The 20,565-nt window shown below is 41.0% G+C and overlaps 1 protein-coding gene and 1 pseudogene across 1 annotated transcript in view; both read left to right on the top strand.

Moving 5' to 3' along the window:
• LOC147035311 (huntingtin-interacting protein 1-related protein-like) overlaps positions 1 to 11,626 on the top strand; it is a 993,771-nt pseudogene extending 982,145 nt beyond the window's left edge.
• LOC147035310 (uncharacterized) overlaps positions 1 to 20,565 on the top strand; it is a 79,102-nt gene that overhangs the window by 23,091 nt on the left and 35,446 nt on the right. The gene's annotated exons all lie outside the window — the stretch shown is intronic.

The following is a 20,565-nucleotide window of genomic DNA, read 5'->3' as shown; positions in this document are numbered from 1 at the left end:
GCCCAGGGAGATGAAAAGACAATTAAATGATACTTTGACCTTCACATCAAGCCCAGTGCATGGGAAGCCTTTCAACAAACCAATGCTCAGGAAGCCTTTCTTCTCAAATCGCATTTTTATATGCTTACAATTACAGCGTCCAATAAATTATGCTGTGAAGGCAATATGAAAGTGAAGCACACCATGCGATTTCTTTACTCGAAGGAACTGCTGTACAAGCAAAAACACTACTTGCTGTAAATTTCAGAAGCTTCCATGAACTCCAATGTGTTTTTCATCAGAAGCATTGCCGGCAATACAGCTGAGCCTCCAACACATTGGGCTGTTTGCGAGGACGCATTTTGTATGTGTGTGTGTGTGTGTGTGTGTGTGTGTGTGTGTGTGTGTGTGTGTGTGTGTGTGTGTGTGTGTGTGTGTGTGTGTGTGAGGGTGGGAGTCGTCAGGAATTTGTGACGATACCCAAAATCCTCTGCGTTTTATGGGCAGACAGGATAGATCAAAGGTAGCTACTTGCCCAACTATAAACTCTCATCCTGGTGTTTCACAGGCAAGGATGCTGCGTAAATGACTGCCATTCTTTCGAGAGGACATGAAGCCAGCTGTCATGGTTAACATGAAAGGTTGCATGTTACACTTGAAAAATAGTCCATCGTTGTGTTCCACTGACCTGACCAAATTCTGAATTCTGCCAAATGAACTGTATTATCAGAAACACCATGTTTCCAGAAATGACACAACCGGCGACCCGGTGCTGCATATGAATGAATACAATACATTCTCTCTCTGAGCCTTAGTAGTGATGCAAAATTGCCGGTTGCCACAGCATCGACATCATTCACAGCTTTTGAGTAATCAAGAGGCATAAAAGTTCCACCACGCTGAAACACTTTATTGTCTCCTGGAAATTGCGTCCAAAATGTTCAAGGAAAGCTACAGAGTTGCACTGAAAATGTGAACTCCTAAACAAACGATAAAGATCACATCAGTTTTAACAAAGAATTGCAATGAACAAAAGGGGCAATAACCTCAAGCTCTTGTCAGTCCCATGATCTGCGCCTCTGACTTCATATTATGAGTTTTCGAGCAGAATTTCCGAGCAGCTACATCCCAGTAGACTCGTTTCACTGAAACTCATGAGTCACAATAAGCTGGCAATCTGGCATCAGCGAACTCACAGCAACCCTCTTGTGCTGAGCTCTTTTTCTTTTTATGATAAACCATATTCTGTACAACCCCGTCGAATATACCCTTAACTGAGTTTTTTGTGTACTCTTATTATGCTTATTGCCTGACTAACTCAGCTGGAGTTAGTCCCAATAGAGCATGGAATCTCTTTGCTTGACACAATTAAAAACAACCTTGGTCAGGCAAGTGCTATGTCAACAAAATAGGTTTAGATTTTGTTTTTACTGCTGACAACTATAATACATCATGAGACAATACTCACTGTTGCTCATGGAGGAATGCAGACGATGTGCACCCGTGGCCAAGAGCATCACCAGCTCTGTGATGCCACACTGAGAAAAGGGAGTGAAGGTAACGACTTGGTGCACATGGTGATGGAACAATACTTTACCTTGAAACCGATCCGATTGTGTGCTGGCCGAAATGGCCTGAAATGGTTTATTACAGGGAGTAGGGTCTCGTGATGGTGCAAGAAGCACACAGTCAGTATTCAACATTTCCTCTGTTCTAATTCGATCCTGTGAAAAAAAAAAAAACAACAGACTTGGCATTGAAATAAAGTTAATATTTTAGTGTGTAAACGAGCATGTGATCTTGTGTTGACTGTGATGTCATCAGCACGAGGTGTTGCTGAACCCCCCTGCCAAAGCAACAGTGCATGAACAGAGCCAGATTGACCAGAAGGGCTGTTCAGCTGTTGCTTCATCAAGCCAGCCAGAAAAAGGCTTCAAACTGCAGGACAAAGTCGACGTGCAACTCTTCCCAATTCTCATCTCTCTTTTCCACAGCAAATCCATCCATTGGGACCATGCTTTGTACAGAGCATCAGGACTGCTCTACTGAAAAGTATTCCCCTGGACTATTGGGCACAATCCTGGACATGTCACCACTCCAACACAGGATACTCGAATGGCTCAATCGTCCCAGCAAGCTGGTACTCATTTTGCCGACCTCAGAAGGATGACAGGCTGAGACAACCCCACCTGGTATTAATTCAACAGCCAAGCAGGATTTGAACTCAGGACCCGAGGATCCAAGCCCACTACCCTAACCATTAAACCAACACCAGGCATACACAAAAAATCAGTAATCAGTATCAGTAACTTGAGGTCTGATCATTTCAGTTTTCTGGCTCAAGACTATCTACCCTTCATCAAATTCTTACTATAGAAGTAAAAACAAGTTTGGTTTTAGCTTCAGGAATTGGTACAACCTAAATACTTTGGCAGCATCTAGCAGGATGATGAGAGCATGTGAGAGAGGGAGAGAGAGAAAGAAAGATAAAGAAAGAAAGAGAAAGAAAGAAAGAAAAAATTAAATGTTATCCACCACTGCAGTCTTCTATCAGTTGCTAAATTCATTGGGGAATGGATGTTGGCTCGAAAAGAGCTACCCATTCCAAATGCTGGCGGTCTAATGGTCTATCCACCAGCCATCACTTGGCTCACAGCCTGTGCACACTGCTTATAGCATTATAGAACTTTATTACATCAATGGAGACCAAATAATTTACAAGGGCAGCTGGGATCATAAAATTTAAGCAAACAAGCTGATTCTTAATGAAACAATATTCATAACATAATGGGATAATGCACCTTTGAGTGTAATCGAAAAAGACCTGCATTTCTGAACCTCTGTCACTAAAGAATCCACCAAGCACAACATGCTGCGAAGTTGGATGTTGGAGAGACCAGTGAGAGTTTACCGTTAATAGAATGCAATTTAAGGAAACTAGCAAGTATATGTGAGCACGTAGCATTTTAAAAATGTTTGTTCAAGCTCCCAGACTGCAAGCAGATACTACAACAATTACACCACTGAGTCTGGTCCACAATATCTGGTCTCCAAATTTGACACAGATAACGCAACTTGAACCACTCGATGACTTTTCTGCCATCATAGCGATATCGATTAAAAACAATAGTCCAGCCAATACCATAAAATCCTCAGGGGGACACTTAAAAATATGTGAGCAGCGTGGGGTAGGGGTAGGGGGTAAGGGGTGGGGGCAAGGGGCTTGATCTCTCAAAATTCCTCAAAGAACTGCAGAAAAGTTTTGGTGATGTTGTCCCATCAAGAAATAGTCAACACCTGGTTGACAGGTACAGTTTGGTAAAGTTCATTCTTTGGCACAAAGCTGAGACAGTGAAGAAGATAAATATATGTGGATTAGAAATTTTGCTGAATGACTGTCCTTTACTTTTGAGAGCTTGCAACAACATTCCACTCCAATCTGGCTATTTCCTGTAAAAGTGTGAAAACCATTAAAACAACAACAGTAGTGGTGTCACAATCATCCAGAAGTCACACATCATCTTGAGTCATGAAATTTGCAGTCATAATATTGAAAATATGTAACAGCAATAGGAAAGGGTACAACACTGAATGGCCACAGTGACACCTAGACCTCGGGTTGAAACAATTGTCAAAACAAACCTTTTAATTTGGAACATTAGGGCGAGTGATGTAAATATGGGACACAGATTTAGGAAGACATTATAGTTATTAAATAAATAAATAAATATGTGGCAAGGCTGTTTGTTATTAGGGATGATTTTCCAAGTTGGTTGGTCATGAGGCTGCCGGAATAGCCAAATGGTATGCACAGTCCACTCCCACCCTCATCTCCCAAACGCCATCCCCACACCACAAAGGTGGGAGACGACTTGTCATTTTTGCTTGTACACATGGTAGAGTGAAAGTGGTTTAACCACTGACCCCTGCCGGAGGGAGGGGGTATTGAGCGTGGGGGAAATGATGACAGACATGGCATATAGCAAGTGATTCACCGACATCATGTTTCACTTCCATTGGGAGCAGGTAGTACGAGGGACTTGAAAACTGTTGGTTGTACTCGGGGTGTGCATTGGTAGGTTTATGCAGTAAAAATGGTTTTGGGGGTTCAGGTTGTAGAAAAGTACCCTCATTTCTCTCTATGTAAATATGTTTGGCATAGCACCGCTCCGGGTATGAGGGGTATTACAAAAAGTACATTTTTCAAAGTTTCGTTTTTCCTTTTCAGCTTCCTATTGTTTTTTTTTCTTTTCTATAAATCATGGAAGGCTTCAACAACGAATAGCAAATACATAATCACCCAACAGCTTGTGTGGGGTTCGATTCTTGTGGGTGTGAAACCGCATTTGGCAACTGCGGCCAGCACATCGAAACGTTGCAACGCAAGTTAATGGAGGCCTTCGTCCTGCAGTGGACTGAAACAAACCAATATAAGCTTGAACAGTACCGTATATGGAAGCTGAACCGGTTGTCAAGGCATCACTACACAAGCGCTTCAATAGTAACAACAAATCAGTCGAGACAAAGATGTCAAATGTACCACCTTGTGAGTGCGATGCACATGTGTGCGGCCTCATCGTACATGATTCCCATCTAGTCACTGAAGGACACAGGGATCATTCATAGTGATACAATAAGTAACCAGAGTTGGTGTCAAAGCCACCCAATGCTCGCTTGTTTATACATTTATCGTTTTTAAAAGACTAGTCTAATAATATTTTTTATAAAGCATTGCAGTGAAGTCTGATCCAAAGAATTTTAAAGCAATATATGTATTTGTATATTGTAATCAGTAAAAAAAAATGGTGCGGTAGATAAAAACATTAGAAAGGAAATAACTTGCACCAAAAACTTTAACATTTTCACGCTAAGGCTGATGCTGATGCTCTCGCCGGGGGTATCGCTACAGCTCTCTGTTCTTCGAACAGGCGAGCTAAAAATGCAAAAATTCTGGTTAAAATCGAGACTAAATTTTTTTTATAAAGAAGTTGATGTCTTCCAAAGTACTTTGTGTTAATATCCCTCCCAACACATGAACAATACCATTCAAAACTGAACATAAACTTAAGGCGAACCTTTATGTTCAAATTATTTCCATGAGCCATGTTATCACTCCAAATAAAGATTGAATAAAACGAAATTCGATAAAGAATGAATTTGAAGTGATATTTGTGAGTATTACAATAACTGCACTGACCATATTAAAAAATAACAAAAAAAAAAAAAACACATTAAATCACATATCCACTCCAGTCCACTGGATTAACATTATTATATTCTCTGAACGGATTAATGTTCCAAGAAAGACACATAAGTTTTCCTTTCAGGATCCAAACCCTCCTGTTTTCATTACTTGTGAGAAATATTGAGACTTAATTGTGACCTTAACTTGCAAACATTTCCTTTTACCGAGGCTCAATCAAGTCCGTTTCTTTCCCAAAGCATATATGTCTAAGGAAGGTGAAAAATTTCCCAGTTGGGAAAACACAAAAGATTTCAATGGAAAAAGCACTTCAGACTGAAATTATGAAAGAGGTCGCAACAAAGCGTGCTCTCCATGCGAGTCGTCGTGTCTGATCAGGAATCAGTGGATAAATCGAAAAAATGAGCTTCTTCAGAAAGCTCCTGACAAGTACTAATTGCAAACAAATGTTCAGTTTTGGGGAGGGATGTGTGTAACGGGGGACGGATTGAGTGGGACTATGAATGACAATGTTTTGCTAAACAATTTTAAATGAAAGTGAAAATTTAAAGATTTTTTTTTTAACAAAATTTACAACAAGCACAGCCATTGAAAACGAGCTTTCGGTGTCCATGGTTACTGCCCTGTGCACACACATGTCGAGCAAAATAATCACAATCACCTCGCAATTGGGTGTAGGCCCTACTCATACACGCATGCTTGCATACAGGTCACCCGTGAATGTCTGGTTCGATCAGAATGACAGTCAAGTTATCAATGCCTTATAACATTCGCTCGTATTGGTTTGGAAAGATGGCCTCTAGGTATGCACACTCGTATCTTACCTGTCTCACCTGGGTTTGAAACTCAACCCAACTTTAAACTGTCACCTTGGTGTATTACATCCGGATCTTCACCCACATCGAATCGATTCGTCCTTGTCACACACCAAATTTGTCCACCAAGTTTCATCTGAATCCATCGATAACTTTTTGAGATATCTTGTTCACAGACAGATAGACAGACAGGGGTGAAACCATAACCTCAGCTTTATCCCCAAAGGATATTTATTTCCAAACATCCATTTGTCGAGACAATAATGTATTTTCATGGGAACTACATTGTAAAACATCTGATCTAATACACTGTAAACCTCCCTCAAGATTCTCTGTTTCGTGTTTTTTTTTTTTTCTTTGCTAAAGCCTGCGGTTTATAGTGATCGACGATGAATCGGGTTGGTCATGCAGTTGGAGAAGGACATCAATAGAAATTCTATTTATTTTTTTTTTACATTGCTATTTTTCTCTTCTACATTGATCAATGGGCCGTAAAAAAAAAAAAACGACAATGTACAATTTACAGTGTAGAGATCGAATTGAGAAAGAGAACACTTACATGGTTTGGTCATGTGGCCAGAAGGACAAAAGATGAACCCATTAAGAAGATAGCAAGTTTTTATGGAAATAGAAAAAGCACCAAGAGGCAGACCAAAGAAAACATTGTAGGAATGTGTGAACAATGCAATGAAAATATTCGGTCTGAAGAGAGAAGATGCAAATGAATGAATGACATGAAGATGTGCCATCATTCGACAAACCCCAAAATTATAGGAAAGGGTTATTAAATTCATACGATGATGATAATGATTGGTCAGGGAGGAGGTTATAAATAAATCACATGGAGGACAAGGACAATGGGAGACATCATTGTAAAGTGACATAAATTACAAGGACTATGGGAGACAAAACAATGGACAGATAAACAAGGACATGGTACACCGAGGAGGTGTTGGTACACCTATGTGCGAATGATTTAAGGAAAGTTTACTCAGAGTTTTTGAAAAATAGATGCAGAATGTTGGGAAAGTGGCTGAAAGCAAAGGTTTGTGAGGTCATGTTTTTGGGGAATCTTCCAAGATTAGGAAACGACATAGAAATTATGAGCAGAGTGATAGACGTCAACCAATGGCTGGAAGAATGGTGTAGGGAGGAAGGTTTTACATTTAAGAAGCAGTGGGAACCATTTCAGGGACAAAGGGAGTGTTTCTGGAATGATGGCCGTATGTTAAATAGAAAGGGGGCAGCAAGGTTTGCAGTGGGAATTGAGGAAGGAATTCAGGCTTTTTAAGGTCATCGGAGGGTGGAGAAGGTATTAAGGAAGGAACTGATGATGTAATTGTGATGAGTAAGGCCAGGCAAGAAAATAGAATTTCAGGAAGGAAAAAGTTAAACATATTCTATACCAATGCCAAGAAGTTTAAATAATAAGATGGAAGAGCTTGAGGCCAAGGTGGATAGCGAGGAGTACGATATCGTTGCAGTGAGTGAGACATGGTTTAAGGAGGAGAGTAACTGGAGGACAGGATTAGAAGGCCACAAGCTGTATTGGTGTGATAGGAAGGAGAGAATAGGAGGAGGAGTAGCAATCTGGGTAAAGGACAGCATTGCATTAAGAGAAAGGGGTGACATTAAGGAAGGAATAAATGGAGAGGATTCTGTATGTGTCGAGATTAGAGATTGTGAAAACAGAAATATACTGGTAGGATGCTTTTATAGGGCTCTGGGTGTGAAGGAAGAGGAGGAAGGAGAAGCACATGAAGAATTCAAAATGGCATGTGGTAAGGGAAGAGTATTGATTATGGGGGATTTTTAACTTGCCAGGGATAGATTGGGTCCAGCAACAGGGAAAGGGCAGAGTAGCTGAGGATTTCCAAGTTTATTCCAGGATTGCTTTTTAATCGAGTTTGTAGATAAGGACATGAGGGGGGAGTGCAGTGTGAGACCTCCTTTTAAGTAACGATCCCAATATGGTGGAGGAGGTGGAGATCAGGGAGCATTTAGGAGCAAGTGACCATAACATTGTGTGTGCAAAGAGGATGCTGAGGGTTAGAGTTCAGGATAGTAGGGGAAGGCTCGTAGATTTCAGGAAGGCAAGCATTGAGGTTCTGAGGAGAGAGTTTGGTGAGGTAAATTAGGGGGCTCCAACAACAGGACAATCAGCAACAGAGAAATGGGAAACTTTAAGGAGCAAATGTGTAGAGTGCAGAGTCAGTACATTCCAATGAGGTGTAAAACTAGAAGCAGAAAGAGCCCAGGGTGGTTGAGTAGTGAGACAAGGAATGCTATTAAGGAGAAGCACAAGGCATTTATTGGGTTTAAAATAACAGGACTGGAGTTAGATTTATATCACGATCGGAGTAAACAGGGTCAAGTTAAGAAAATAACTTGACAAGCCAAAAGAGAGAATGAGAAGGACATGACTAAGAATATGAAACATAATAGCAAGGCTTTCTTTAAGTATATCAGGGGAAAATAACAGGTTAGGACCAGTGTGGGCCCATTGAGGAATAGCACCGGGAGAGTGGTCAGTGATGAAAGTAAGATGACCGGCTTATTAAACAGGTATTTTGCTTCAACCTTTACACAAGAACAGTCAGGAGAATTGCCAATGGCCTAGAGTATTAATGAAGGAGGTGAGAAAGGGTTTGTGCAGAAGATCCAGGTTGGAGTTGAGGAAGTAAAGGACCAGCTGAGAAATCTAAGAGAAGATAAGGCTCCGGGTCCAGATAATATGCACCCGAGAGTGCTGAGGGAAGTGGCTGAGCAGGTAAGAGAGATGTTAACGGATATTTTCTATAGTTCACTGGAGTCAGGACAGGTTCCAGAGGATTGGAGCTTAGCAAATGTAACACCATTATTTAAGAAAGGATCCAGAGAAGAATTGGGAAACTATAGACCTGTTAGTTTGATTTCAGTTGTGGAGAAGTTGTTGGAGACATTAAATAAGGACCAGATGAGGAACAATTTAAACAAATACAAACTAATTAAAGGTAGTCAGCATGGGTTTACCAAAGGTAGTTCCTGTTTAACAAATCTTTTACGGCTCTACTAAGCAGTGTCTGATTGGGTGGATGAGGGAAAGTTAGTGTACATAGTATATCTAAACTTTAAGAAGGGATTTGATAAGGTACCACATCGGAGGTTGTCAGCCAAAGTGAGAGCTTGTGGTGTGGCTGGTCAGGGAGATAAATGGATTGCAAACTGGCTTAGTGATAGGAAGTAAAGAGTGGCTGTGAGTGGGAGGATGTCTTGCTGGGAAGATATAAATCGTGGGGTACATCAGGGATCAGAACTCGGAAAATTACTATTCATTATTCGCATCAATGATTTGGATAGTGGGGTGAAGAGAGGCTTTCTAAATGTGAAGATGACTCAAAGCTTGGAGTAGGTAAGGTGGATAGTTGAGGGGGTGGTGATCAAATTCATTGAAGTATTGATACTTGCATAGATTGGGCAAAAGATTGACAGATGCAATTTGACCTGAACAAGTTTAAGGTTTTGGGAAGGGAAAGAATAACTAAAATAGAGATTACATAATGCAAGAGGCAAAATTAATCACACAAAGGAAACTGCAGCTCCTTCAGTGGTCGGGGCTATCTGGAAGGTGAATATGATTGGTCAGGAACAATTCAAAACATTCATCAGAGAGCATGTGGTAGAAATAACCAAGTCCATTGATGATGTCTTTCATCGCAACAACCTAAAGTGTTTGGAAGACACAGCCCGATGACTGCAAAGAAAGGGAAGCACCAACTGGCCTCTCTGAAGAATGACGTTGGACTTTTGTCGCTGCTGTACATTGGTTGCCAGATGAGGACCGCAAACCTTGAGGAGTTATTTCGCCATGAGAACTAAGTGTACCCTACATCACTCTCTGATGGTGAAAGCAGAGCTGGATTTATGTTTAGCAGCCCCCAGGACATAAGAGAAGTAGAGACTCCCCCTCCACCCCCCATCAACCTCGAAACCTAGTGGGAAGAAATTAAAAATAAAAAGAAGAGCTGAACTGTGTGACTGTGTATACATTTATAAGCATTTCGTTACAAAACTTTTTAAAACTGAAGAAAGATTAAAATAAAAATTATATTTCCTTGAATTTGACACCAGTAACTAATACGAATTATAATAAAAAAAACTTTTAACTTAAAATCTATATATTACTAAAACTCCCATCTTCTATATATGCATGTATGTATGTATGTATGTATGTATGTATGTATGTATGTATGTATGTATGTATGTCTGTATGTATGTTCCCGAAATACAGACAAAACGGTGCACGATAGCGCAAAAAATTTTGGCCCACATTACTCACCATTCTCCTGCGGTGTGCAGTATCAAGTTTCGTTAAAATCAGGCAACACAAAAATTATTAAAAAATCAATTCCCGATTCAGTCAAGTACTCTTCGGGAGTATTTGATCAATGCAAAGAACCCCAGCGGTATAGTTCGCTGGAGCTATCTTCTTTTCTTCTTGAAATGATTTTTTTTCATCAACCGCTGTCACAGCGGGAACCCAACGGGTTCACGGGTCGTCTAGTAGCTTCTAAAAATTCTCAAAACAGCTTGCAATGTTACTATGTGCCTGTACTCCATCACAATACAAGCAATATGAAAATGCACTCTGAAGGTAATTGAAAATTGAATCACCACTTCATCATGTTTTCCTTCTTGATTTCACACTTGCAAAGTCTTTATAGATATCAGAGAAATCCAACTTTCTCAAAATTCCACATTTCGTGGTTATGATTGCAAGGTAGTTGAGATGATCTTGACCCATGGTGGCTCTCAGTTTATTCATTCTTTAAGTCCCATCCGAGAGAATGACCATTCGCCGGAGCAGTTGGTGCACATCAAGGAAAGGTAAATACGCAAAGCCGTGGAAACATTTGGAAATGTGTAAATCACAGGGGCGTTTAAAATGAGGCGAAGGAGGTCAGAAGCTGTTTTGTTCTCCTTACCCACCACAAATTCAGCAAAGTGATTAATTTCTGCTGGGGAAGATGCATCCAAATCTGAAGGATAAGTGGACATGAGGGCAGCAGCTTTTTTCTGAATAGCACGTGTGTTTCCAATCATCAAATTCTGAATCAGGCAATGCACTATTCTTTGATGAAAATAATTTGCACACAAAGCAAAATATACACTCTTTTGATGGTGAATACAGCAACCACTCAGGATCAATGATTTCACCATTCTACAGCATTTGTATAAAAAAGCTTTATGGAACATGTCAAGTTCGGGACTGCTTGCATATTCTTTCTGCAGCCATCTCTGCTAACGTTGAGACAAGGGAATAAATAATACAAGGTTTATCAATAAATAAATGTATCATGTTTTTTGTTGGTCTCCTGGAGTTTGGGCCCTGGATAAATGTCCCGTTGGTCCTTCCTTAAATCCAGGCCTGGGTTGAAGCCTCCATCTAGGTGCCAACAGTGACCACCTTGCATGGCTGGAAGACCTTTCTGAAGGCCAACCAGACTCTCCTGCTGCAACCTGTATCGTTCTTGATGGGGCTGCCATCATCCAGATGTTGAAGCCAGCTGCTGCCACAAACTTTGATCAGTATGCCAGTCAGATCTTTATCCCTTACCTGATCAGAAAGCTGCAGGCTGTCACACCTTGATCTAGTGTGGGCCACCTACACTGAGGCTGAAAGGCACGTCAAGAACAAAACCTGGGAAAGGAGTGCACAGATGTGTCACAACTACAGCAGCCATACTAGGATATTGGCAGAGCTTCCTCCATATGGACTGCAAAAGGACGGAGATGTTTAGGTTCCTGTCAGAAGCTGTCCTCAAGTGGTTCGACGAGGAGGACAAAGAGGTAGTCATCACTGATGGAGAATGAGTTCTCGGCAAGATGCCACTGGAGGATCTGGCATCACTTGCTCCATGCAACCTTGAGAAAGCCAACAGTCACATGTTGCTGCATGCATCACATGCTGCACAGCCTGGCCATGCAAGATGCCAATCCAGTTGTTCGACACAGACGTCATGGTGTTGACCGTGTCTGTGGCACCAGGGCTTCAACCAGGAGATGAACTGTGGCTGGCATTCAGAACTGGAAAGAGCTTCCAATGCTTGGCATACCACAAAATGGTAGCTGAGTTTGGACCAGAAAAGGCCTAAGCAATGCCAATGTTTCATGCTCTGACGTGCTGCAAAACTCTGTCCAGCTTTGCAGGATATGGTAAGAAGACTGCCTAAGCCATCTGGGTTGTGTTCCTGGAATTAACAGATACACTACTGAAGGTGTCCTTGGCGCCATACCAGAAGACGTCCTGCACTGCAACAAAAGGTTTGTCAACCTTTTGTACGACTGAACGAGCACCAGCACTGACAAAAATATAGCTCGGAAGAAGCTGTTTGCAAAGAAGAACAACGTGCAGTTGATTCCACCAACAAGGGCAGCTCTAGAGCAGCATTTGAAGAGGGCAATCTACCAGGGATGTCATGTGTGGAGACAGACACTCCTTTCAAAGCCAGAACTTCCTTTACAACTAGCTGGGGCTGGACCAACACTGATTGCCTGTAAGAGCTACACTGGACGACTCTACCAAAGGCAGCCAAGACCTGCCAAGAGTTGGTGTCCTGCAAATGCAAGAAGGGATATGTGAAACGATGCAGTTGCAAAAAGGCTGAACTTCCATGCATAGCCTTGTGTGTGTGTGTGTGTGTATATATATATATATATATATATATAGAATATAGAATATATGTATATATATATATATATATATATATATATGTATATATATGTATATATATATATATAAAATATATAATATATATATATATATATATATATATATATATATATATATATATATGTATATATATATATATATATATATATATATATATATATATATGTATATATATATATATATATATCTCAGAGTGTTCTGAGCAATAACATTCTGGTATCGCATTAGACATGGTTGAAACATCGACTGTGACAATGTTGGGGTATTTACAGTTTGATTCAAAGTTGAAATTAATTATTTTGTTGTTGCTTGTGTTTGCCATAGATATTTCAGAACAAAATAGTTTCTTGTAAATATCAATACAAGTCAAAAAACTACATTGATATGAGGTTTCTAAATATCGATCATGAAAAATAGTCTTCATTTATAACCTTGCAGTGTTTAATTAACCATACTGAGACCACCGACTTCCTCTTCTGTGATCAATTCCATAAAGTAACTCTGTCGTCCTGTGGCCATTTTGGAAAATGGCTGCCACAACCATCAGGGGCTGAATCCATGAAATCCTCAATATCCAGATCTGTTCACAATACATTGGTCTGTCTCTGTGACAAATTTGATGCTTATATCACTAAATGCACAATTGTTGTTTCCCCCCCCCCCCACTACTTGGTAGGATTGAATATACAATCAATATGCAGCTTTAAGATATTTTAAACCGCATTAAAAAAAAACACAAGAGCGAGAATTGCTTTGCCAAACATGTTCTCTGTCGATGTGATATTTTTCAGTCAAAAAAGGGCATAACTCTGTGAAAAATTGATGAAATGCCTTGAAAGTCAAATTTATTCTGTGACTTATCATATAAAAGCCATGTCCCAAGTTGAAGTTGAAAATATTAAAGGGAAGGGGGAAAAAAAAGTCTGAAAAACCACAGGTGGGATGGATGGACAGACAGACAGATGGACGACTGTGAAACCGGAAGGGGACTAATAATACTTACCTCACAGTAGTGTCAAATCAAATTATTCAACTTAAAGGTGTAAATCAACCATCCAGTCTGTCATGGACAAGTTTGGATTTTCAAAGGGATAAGAACTGGAGATAGATAAAAAAAAATATTTAAAAACAAATTACAATCAAACTTTTGGCTAAACAAATAGCAATCAAATGTTGATATAGATATATGTTGTACATTTCGGATTAAGAAAAAAATGCGTACCTGTCTGACCAACATAACTTCAAGAAGTCCTTTGTTGAGCCTTGGTTTGACAAAATAATTTGATAAGGGAGTTCTTCAAACTCCTATTGCCAGTCCATTTAAAATGTATGCCTTTCAAAGCCTGTCCATGTGCAGAGTAGAGAAACGGTCCATGAGCAGAAAAGCTCTCAGAGCCTATTCTCTGACAGAGCCATAAACTTATCTGAAAGCATGTCTAGACATGCCCCCTCCTAAAATGTTTCATTTCTAAACAACTTTGGCTTGTCATGAGCAGTTCATGCAGGTGTAGAGAAGTTATTCATTGATTTGAAAGGCCAACACAAGTTCAGGCAGGTGTAGAGAAGTAAATTATTGATTTGAAAGTGTCCCTTTTCATTTGTAAATAGCTATGACATGTTATTACAAGTTCAGACAGGTACAGAGAAGTTAATCATTGATTTGAAAGTGTCTTTTTTCATTTGTAAAAAAAAAAAAAGATGTGATTTCAAATAACTACATGGTTTTGTAATTATGAAGGTTATATGATTATATTGTCTTGCCATGGGGTGGAAGGCTATTAAAGGTCAAAAGATCACATTCCCCAGAACTTTACTTAACCCAAGTTGATTTTTTATAATGATGAATAAGTAAATCAAAGACGATATGATTATGTAGTTGTGAAGGTTATATGATTACATCATTAGATGAGGGTTGCAGGTGTTGAAGGTGAAGTGTCCCAGAATTGTAATTTTCACTTTACTGCCAGACCTGATCCTTTTCCTTTTTGTGTATAATTTTTTTTCCATTTGGTGATTCGAGACACCAAACCTTTCTTTATTTATTGAGACACGATATTTTCACGACTTTTATCAAGTCCAACTATTTGGTTTGTCCAGGTTGTGGTTCAACTCCTCATGGGGGGGGGGGGATGACGACTCAACAGACACATTTGGCCGACGTTATAGCATCACTATGCTTGGTGTTGGCTTTATGGTTAGGGTGGCAGGCTTGGGATCCTTGGATCTTGAGTTCAAATCCTGCTCTACTATTGAATTAATACCAGGTGGGGTTGACTCAGCCTGTCATCCTTCTGAGGTCGGGAAAATGAGTGCCAGCATGCTGGTATCCTGTGATGGAGTGGCGACCTGTCCAGGATTGTGCCTAATAGCCCAGGAGACTGCTTCAGCAGCACCAACGCTCTGCAAAGAGTATGGTCCCCATGGATGGATGGATGGATTTGTGACTCGGTCATCAAACCACCCAGAAACAATCCCTACAATGTGTTGAAGTTGGAATGACACGCTGAACCTGTGCGCTTGAACAAAGGTGCCTGCACCAACTCCTGATCTCTGAGGAACGAGGACAATGGAAACTGTCCCAGTCACTGTACTTTGCCTCATAATGAGGCAACTCTTAAGCAACAACAGCTTGGAGGAGAAAAGTCTCAAACTTCTTTTCTTCCAACGTTTGCCAAGCAGTGCCCATTCATCCTAGCATATACAGGCAAGTCAATGTATAATTGAGCAACTTGCCGACATGGCCAACAAGATGATCGAGGTCACCACCTGTTTCCTCCACCATTGGGACAGTTTACATGAGATCAAATGGAGCAAAACAAGCTCCAATCAGCACACACATCAAACCTTGGTGTTTTAGTTCAGATGTGCATAAGTCTCAAGGGCGTAGCCAGAGGTCCAAAAGTGATGAGGCGAAAAGAGGTGAACTGTCCTATTCAGGTATTTTGATAGGAGTGTAGATAAGAGTATTCAGAGCACTGCCGGGTAGCTTTGATAGTTTACTCCCCATGGAGCTTAGATGGCCAGAGGGCTCAGGTCAGATCATATTTCAGGAAATGAGCGATGAGGAAACTGCCTCGTCTGACTCACCCTGGCTACGCCATAGCAATAAGTGCATTCTTCCTTGCTTTTCCACCACCCACCTTTCTGTCAACTAGGGAAACCACAAACCCAGTGAACAGGAGCAATGACTGAAGCTGGTAGCACCAACATTTTCCTGTTTTATGTCACAAAATTTTATATCATAGAGAAATTCACAAGTACCAAATTTTTAGTTGACCTAGATGCAGAAGACAGCATTCCTTCTTCCAGAGTTGAACGTCGCCACTCTTCAGCTCAATTCAAACTTCAGGCTGTCAACAAGTCTTCTATCCTTACAGAGGTGAGCGATCAATGACAGTCGATATTCAATAACAGCCGGATCTTTGTGAAGACAGAGGGTCCGAAGTGTTATGATATTCTTCTCTGCCAATACCTCACATTATATGCCCTGTCTACAATGATGCCATGGTGAAACACTGTCATGAACCCCATCATGTTCTGGGGACCAGCCATATTGGCTCGCCCACGTTGTATAGTCACAGACTGGAAAAAAATATATATATATATATATATATATATATATATATATATATATATATATATATATATATATATATATATATATATATATATATATATATATATATATATATATATATATATATATATATATATATATATATATATCTCAGATCAAGTTTGACCACATGCTCAAACTCGCGATTATATAACCAACTAGCAGCAGCTGGTCCCCACCCACTTCCCCCCTTACAGATGGTGTCTAACAAGATGCCCAGTGATTGGACGCAATGTATAAACAGAGGTATGGTGTCTGACAACTACCACATTCCACATCTACAAGACTTTGCATCTGGTCGGGAAGGGAAACTGTTTCTCTCCAAGTTTGACCTTGTCAGAGTCTATCATCAGATTCCCATGGCCCCAGCAGATGTGCATAAAACAGCTATCACCACTCCCTATGGACGTTTTTGAGTTTGTGTGCATGCCTTTTGGTTACACAATGCTGCACAAACTTTTCAATGCTTCATTGGCGAAGTGACCCGTGGCCTACCTTTCATCTACACTTATATTGATGACCTTCTTATTGCCAGCACAATTCGAGAAGAACTTGAACTCCACCTAAGGTCGCAGTTTGATCATCTTTTCCGGTGAGGAGTGGTCATTAATCCAGGAACGTGTGAGCTTCTCGTTGACATTGATGAGTCACATCGTAAACACCATCGTGAACATCTGACCACTTCCTGACAAAGTTTCAGCTGTCAGAAAATTTCCTGCACACAACTCTCTTTGCAAGCTTGGTAAATTTCTGGGGCTGGTCAATTTCTACCGGCAGTTTATTCCTGGCTGTGCCAATGTCCTTCAACCACTATCTGACTAACCCTAACAGCTTACAAGTTTTCATATAAGGCAATATAGCTGACTGAAGCAGTGTCAAAAACTTTTCATCAAGTGACATAAGCTTTAATGCAAGGTACTCTTCTATGACATCCCAAGGCAGATTTACCTATCTGCCTGATGGTTGATGTGTTCGATTTTGCTGTCAGAGGAGTCCCTCAACAACATGTGGATGGTCAGTGTCCAAATGGTTAAAGCCAGCAGAAAAAAAAGATACAACACCTTCAGTCTTGAATTACCAGTTGTCTACCTACCTCTCCATTCATATTTTCAGTAATTCACTTGAGGGGAGATCGTTTTGTGTGTATACAGACCACAAGTATCTGACACATCTACCAAGTAAGACCTGATAGATACACTCCACAAGAGATGAGGATATGCAAGATCTGACCAAAACTTCTCTCAACTTCTGCAAAGTATCACTCTCGACTTGGAATGACACCATTACTTGTGACATCTCTTCTGGAAAACCTTGGCCTTATGTCTGCATTCAGTTTTGCCGTGCTGTGTTTGATGCCTTCGAGTTACCCTATTTATCCCACTCTGGCATCAAAGCTACACAATATTTATTGACTCAGCATTTTGTTTTGGCCAGTGTGAACAGAGCTAGATGACAGAAACTGGTCCAGATCTTGTCTTCATTGTCAATAAGCAAAGGCACACCACCACACTGTGACACCATTACCTATTTTTGCTACACCTGATGCATGATTTGGACCTGTTCACATTCACAATCCTTCCTTCAGCACTTACCTGCTGACATGTGTTGACCATTACATGAGGTGGCCAGAAGCCATTACCATACCAGACATCTCAGCAGAAACAGCAGTTAAAGCATTTGTTTCTAGGTGGATAGCCATATTTGAGATCCATCCACTGTCACCACTGATAGAGGGTGACAGTTTAAAGGGAACCAAATTGCTCAGACAACCTTGGTGTTTAGGTTGCCTGAGCTTGCTCCTTGCTTGCTCAGACAAAAGATGATCAGACAACCCTTGATACAAAACAGAATAGATATGATGTGCCTTTTTACGATTTCCGATTTAAAAGCAGGTAATTTTGCGATTAAAGTCGAAATCTACTTCACAATTAGCCGAGACATCACACCTGGAAGTGGACCGCCATATTCGTGTTGACTCCGGGTTACATCACGATACAATTTAACTCAAGCGGTGAAATTTTTTTTGATTCTCTACAAATATGCCTCGTTGATGCATCCTTGGTGGTTGAAGTAATACAAACCGAGATGGTTTCATGCTACACCAATGGCCGAAAGACCATAAGTTTGCCAGAAATTGGACGAGGTTTGCCTGAAATACTCGCGTGTGTATCAGGCCTACAAAATGTTCGCTTTTGTGCTCGGAACATGTTGCAGATCACTGTAATGAAACAACAGAGACGGCTAGATCTTGTGGTTATCTGCCACAATTGAAGGAAAGATGCCATTCCATGATTAAGCGGAAGAAACAGCCGTCTCTCAAAACTGTAACACCATCTCCACCCGGCTAGCAGCACATGTACATGGGTGACCACCTCCCCCTCCAGTGGGGTGGATTACAGCCGGGGCAAATGGGGCAATTGCTCCCAGCCCTAGATCTTGACTGACCCCAAAAAATAGAGTGAATAAAATGTCTTTATGCTGTTTCTCTTTTTACAAATGAAAATAGCTGTTTGGACATGGTCCAAATTTCGTAATCTGTTCTGCTCTGGATTCACATAACTGGTGCACAGGTACTCATACACAGTAAATAAACAAACAAACTAAATGCATACTTCAAAGATGCTAAGAAAGCTCAAAAGCGTATCAGCATAACAGAGGCTTTTGATGGAAGGTTTACTCAGCCAGCGTAGGTACGATTCTTCCGTGATAATTCTGATATACTGTATGTACTGTGATTTCAAAATTTAAGTGCACAAAATTAAGTTTATAAAATATAACATTATAATTTATGAGTTATATTGTGTTAATAACTTATAAGATTAAAAAAATAGATCTGAGGAGGTCTAAGAGGAGGTTCGGGTATGTGAATCTCTGTGCGTACATCCCCATATAGTGTAGCGATGAATGCACCACTTGGTTGCAATTTTGTATATTCCATTACAGTGTTTGACTTATTGTCCGTGAGCAAATACCACCGATCTCAGAGCTGACGGGAATACTAAGAGGGGGGGAGAAAAACAGTAGGGAGAGAGAGAGAGGGGTAGGGGAAACAGAGAGGGGGAGAATGAGGAGTTGGAGGGAGGGAGGAGGGATGGAGGTAGGGGAACGAGAAGGGGTGGGGAAGTGTGTAGAGAGGGAGAGTGAGGAGGGGTGGGGAGGGGAATGCCGGGGGTGGCACTCATGTTGAGACCGGCCGGAAAATATTCTTTCTCCTGGCCCTGGCAAGGTTTAATCTGGCACTGCTCCTCCATCCTCTCCCCCCACCCATCATCAACCATCACCCGAACAATACCCACCACCACCACCACCAACACCCAACACCACAACTCCTCTCAAGCACCACTCCCCCTTCCACTGGGATGGGACATTGACATGGCATGACACAGCATGGACACAATGGTAGGACATGACAGGGCATGACCACAGACACAAATGGCAGCCCAGGAAAGTATGAAACAGGATGATTCCAGAACATCCAGGACACTTGGTCAGCCTATGACAGCAGAACAAAGCATTCATTGTCCATTTTGTCGGTGGTGTCCGAGTGTGCCTGGGTGGTGTCTATTCTGTGCCGTGCCTTGTCTGTGGTGTGTTGTGTCCATGTTGTGTCATGTCTGTGATGTGTCATATCCATGCCGTGTCCATGCCATGTCCATGCCACATTGTATCTGTGCCTTGTCCATGCCGCGTCTTGTTCATGCCATCTCGCATCATGTCTGTGCAGTGTCCTGTCCATGTCGTGTCTGTGCTGTGTCTTGTCCTTGCTGTCTTGTTCATGCAGTGTCATATCCATGTCGTGTCCATGCTGTGTCATGTCCATTCCGTGTCCGTGCCGTGTCGTGCCGTGTCCGTGCTGTGTCATGCCGTGTCGTGTTTCTGCTGGAGTAGTATAAATGATTTATCAATTAATACAAAACCCCTTACAAACCATCACTTGAATGGAAAAGAAAACCTACCAATCTGAAAAGAAAATACAACCTGCGTTTTCATCTTCACGAACACCTCCATTGTCATCATCTTTGTCTGAATCGCTCACATAAGGCTTGAATTGAGAAGGCTCCACAATTCCCCGGAAAGCATTTCCATTACTAATTTCGTCTCCAATAGTTTCTTCAAAATCTCACTGATCAGTTTCAACATACAGAGCCATCATAGTTGCTAATGATGGTGGAATCAGTATTGGAATCCGAGTCCGAAATCCACTGTTTCTATATGGAAGCTACCATTTGGATCAAAGTGG

Source organism: Eptatretus burgeri, chromosome 1, assembly GCF_056783735.1.
Source record: "Eptatretus burgeri isolate ZD-2024b chromosome 1, Ebu_testis_v1, whole genome shotgun sequence".
NCBI classification, from domain to species: domain Eukaryota; kingdom Metazoa; phylum Chordata; class Myxini; order Myxiniformes; family Myxinidae; genus Eptatretus; species Eptatretus burgeri.
Note: the sequence above shows the minus strand (reverse complement) of the source record. Positions and strands in the feature narration are given on the sequence as shown.